The sequence below is a fragment of the Sinocyclocheilus rhinocerous genome, unplaced genomic scaffold, assembly GCF_001515625.1.
Source record: "Sinocyclocheilus rhinocerous isolate Xijiao unplaced genomic scaffold, SAMN03320098_v1.1 scaffold770, whole genome shotgun sequence".
NCBI classification, from domain to species: Eukaryota; Metazoa; Chordata; class Actinopteri; order Cypriniformes; family Cyprinidae; genus Sinocyclocheilus; species Sinocyclocheilus rhinocerous.
In genome coordinates this window covers 67,247-71,507 of record NW_015636843.1, presented here as the reverse complement: position 1 = coordinate 71,507, position 4,261 = coordinate 67,247, and the positions used below count along the sequence as shown (strand labels likewise).

General features: G+C 34.2%; 1 long non-coding RNA gene across 1 annotated transcript; it reads left to right on the top strand.

Moving 5' to 3' along the window:
* Positions 1-1,751: 1,751 nt before the first annotated feature.
* On the top strand, positions 1,752-3,944 carry LOC107748101 (uncharacterized). Its single transcript, XR_001640880.1, has 3 exons — positions 1,752-1,927; positions 3,275-3,473; positions 3,614-3,944. It is a non-coding gene; the product is annotated as an uncharacterized LOC107748101 (long non-coding RNA).
* The last annotated feature ends 317 nt before the right edge of the window (positions 3,945-4,261 follow it).

The window sequence follows — 4,261 nt, the reverse complement described above, 5'->3', positions numbered from 1 at the left end:
GTTACTTTTTTAGGGAGTAATGCAATATTGTAATGCATTACTTTTAAAAGTAACTTTCCCCAGCACATATATATATATATATATATATTTCTTTGTCCTACACGGACCTGTTATAAAGCTGCAGTGTTATTCGATTTTTTACATTTTTGAGCCAAATCTCAAAATTGTCCTGTGGTGTGACTGTCTCAAGCATGGTTCAATAAATGACAACTTTTATAAATGAAAAATAAAAGCATAAAAATGTTAATAAATACCTCTGGCATAATTTACTATTTTAGTAAATGGCAATAATTTTTTTTCATCCATACATTCTGAAAACGTAGGAACTTGACACATTTTTGTATCTGAAAACCATATCCTGATTTTAAATTGGCCAATTCCAGAGAAAACTTTAATTAGTTGAAGAACCCCATTCATGGTCGTGTTACTGAAGCCCCCTGTGAAGCCCATGACATGTGCACAAGGTAAATTGTTGTCTCAGAATTGTTCAAATATTTAGCTTTTTTGGAACCACTATAAACTTTTACATTTTGTTGTCCATTAATGTGACACCCCTAAATTATATTTTTTAATTAAAAAGTGCATGTTAAACTACATAATCATAGAAAATTATGCAAATGTGTCTTGCTTACCGCTAATGACAGGTTAGCTTGGAATAGCAAGGTCATTAATTGACACAAAAGTCTGAAACGTCCTTTGGTGTGACAGAAAATGTCCTCCGGTGTGACGCCTGTACGGTCTACTACGATGTGACGCCAGTAGAGTAACACCAGTGGACAAGGATTCGTTAAAATGAATTAAAATTTATTTAACTCCTTTTTATTCTTTTTTGATAATTTTCAGTGTTCTTAAATGCAATAATTACATTAATTAAATTAAGCTATAATCATCAAAATTAAAAAACTGTTGAAATGTTTTACTCTACGTGTAATGAATCTAGAATATATGAAAATTTCACTTTTTGAAATGTTACAAAAAAAGAACTTTTTCACGATATTCTAATTTTTTGAGATGCACATAAGTGTTCGTAAAAAATCTTAAACTATAAAAGTGCCACTTTGTCCCACTATCACGTGCAGGCTTGGCATTTTGCACTGGGCCATTGAACTACAAAATGAATTTTAAATGCAATGTCATAATTTAATGACATTTTGAATTGTTTATGTAGTGATCTAATTCTATCCACCAAGCAATTGTATGTGAATGTGTGAGACTTGTGGTCATGGTTATAGGGAAATAACGAGAAGAACAAAGTGCAGTAAATGGTAAAACTGTTTGCACTATAAACCAGTACGTTCATAATTAAGACAATACATCAAAATAACATGGTAAGATACACCAGTTTGCAATAGCAAACAGCAAAACAAGCTGTTTGTACAGCTAATATAGCTGGAATGACACCGGAAGCCAGACACATTCAATTTACAAATGGCCACGCCCACTTTTACATGAAAAATAAGGGGGATATGTTTATTCATATGTTTATTTATGTAATTTAAACGCGTGATTTATTTAACCTAAACCTATACACTTTGCTGTTTACCGGTGACGTACCGTTATCAAGGAGCGCGAAGATCAACTGAAAACTAATCTAAAGTTGTTTTGATCTTTTATGGTAACAAATATTGATAAAACTGTTCTGTGATTTCAAGAGTGACAAAAGAAAGGTTTACTTGTTCATATTTAATATATTATCCTTTGTATATGTTTAATATATTATCGTTTTTGTTTTTTGCATTTCACCTCTGCTCTAGTGTGTTTCCTTCTAATAAACCTGGAACTGCATACTAAATATTGTTGGCTCTGTGTCAAATTGCTTGTTTTGTTCCTAGATTCTTCAATGCTGATGGCCTGCTGCACCCCAGCAGAGTTGGAGCGAACCTCCTTGTCAGACTACATCTCCAAGATGCTATTGACCATTAGACTAGTAAGTCAAATCTCCAACATACACTAGTGTTCAAAGTTTGAAATTGATCAAATTTGTAATGTTTTGGAAAGAATTATCTTCTGCTCACCTCTGCAGTAATTATTTGATTAAAAATAAGTAAAAAGAGTAATATTGTGAAATATTATTACAATTTAAAATAGCTGTGTTCTATGTGAATACATTGTAAACTGTAATTTATTCCTGTGATGATAAAGCTGTATTTTCAGCATCATTACTCCAGTCTTTATTGTCACATGATCCTTCAGAAATCATTCTAATAGGCTGCATTTATTTGATCACAAATACAGTGAAAACAGTGAAATATTATTATAATGTAAAACAGCTGTTTTCTATGTGAATATCTGTTAAACTGTAATTTATTTCTGTGATCAAAGCTGTATTTTCAGCATCATTACTCCAGTCTTCAGTGTCACATGATCTTCAGAAATCATTCTAATATGCTGATTTGCTGCTCAAGAAACTTGTTATCAGTGTTGAAACAGTTGTGCTGCTTCATATTTTTGTGGAAACCGTGATACATTTTATTTTTCAGGATTCACAGATGAATAGAAAGTTCAAAAGACCAGCATTTATTTGAAACAAAAATCTTTACGCATGATTTTGATCAATTTAATGCATGTAACACTACCATTCAAAGGTTTGGAGTCTATGTAACAACGAATCCTAAAAAAAATGTCAGCATATCTGTAAGTTAACATTGATCATAATCAGAAATGTTTCTTGAGCAGCAAATCAGCATATTAGAATGATTTCTGAAGATCATGTGACACTGAAGACTGGAGTAATGATGCTGACAAATCAGCTTTGCCATCACAGGAATAAATTACATTTTAACATAATTTTCACATAGAAAAGAGTTGTTTTGAATTCACAGTGTTACTGTTTTACTGTAATTTGATCCAATAAATTGAGCCGTGATGAGCATAAGAGATTTCTTTTAAAGGCATAAAATATCTTACATACACCAAACTCTTGAATGGTTGTGTAAATTACAGTTATGATGTTCCTCCCACTTAAATTTTATTAAATGATACTCTGGCATATGTAGTCCATTCTATAGAGACTGTGTCTGTTCCCCAAATACTGAGAACAAATAACATGTTTATTAAGGGATCTAGAAACATTCTGCATACTCTTTCAGTTTAAAGCTAGATTCAAAACACTCCTTTTTAGCCAAGCATTCACAAAACACATGTCATAACCTTGTACTCCATTGATGAAATAGTAAAAAGTGCTCATGATAATTTTTTGCCTGAAATATTATGAACAGCAGCTATGCTAATCTTTCTCCCTTTGCCTTCCTGTTTCTCCAAATGTCCATCCCAGGGTTATTAGAAACTGCACAGCACCAGGACTTGTGAGGACTTCAGATGATGCCAATACTCAAAAAGACCTTAGATGATGGCAACTATAGATGGACATACAAACTACCGCCACTGCAACAGACCAGGAAGTCGAACACTGGGTTAAAAGATGGCTGCAGCTTGCCAGAGATGGGATGGAGGCCAGGAGAGAAGATTTAAAGGTGCATTATGTAATATTGACAGCCTGCGGTTGAACTGGGTGCTGCAAACATTCTATATCTGCAAACATAATATTTTAATGCTTTAGTATTGTCAAAAATACATAAAGCACCTTTAAGATGTTGTCTTGTCCTGTCTCCAGGTTGTTGGTATCGGACTGCTTTTTGGCTCTGACCCTCGCTTGCCCCTGACCTCGTGTCTGAATTACCCTCTGGATTGATGTTTTCTTTGGACTGCTTTCTGGTTTTGACCTCTGCCTGTTTCATGGACTCCCCTTTTGCCCGGCTCATGGTTAGTTAGCTAGTTATCGAACTGTTGATTTGAATTCTCTATTTCTTTGACTCCTCTTGCAGAAATTTGTTGTGCTCCTCTGGTTAGCAATGTATCAGTTCAGTGAGAATAGTTGAATGCATATACTTTAATGGAATTCTGTATGTATCGGTTATAGAGCTGTGCAAATAATCGAATCACGATTTGAGACGTTGCGATTTGCTAATTGCAAAATCTGCGATGTGGACGCGATATTACTCTGTTCCAGAGCATATGCATGACTGCCAACCTTGTGTGGCAGTCTTACTAACCAATAGAGTGAGCACACCTCCATTCTCCCCAATCAGCACTGCTCTAGCTAAATGTGTAAACACCCACCATTTAAAAAAACAAACAGAAAGCGGTAGAGAGAGAGAGTGTGTGTGATTATGGCGTCTACAGGGTCAGATCGATAGTCAGGCAAATTAATACTAAAGAAAAAATTATGTAATCATATGTAATCTCATAGATTACTTCGACT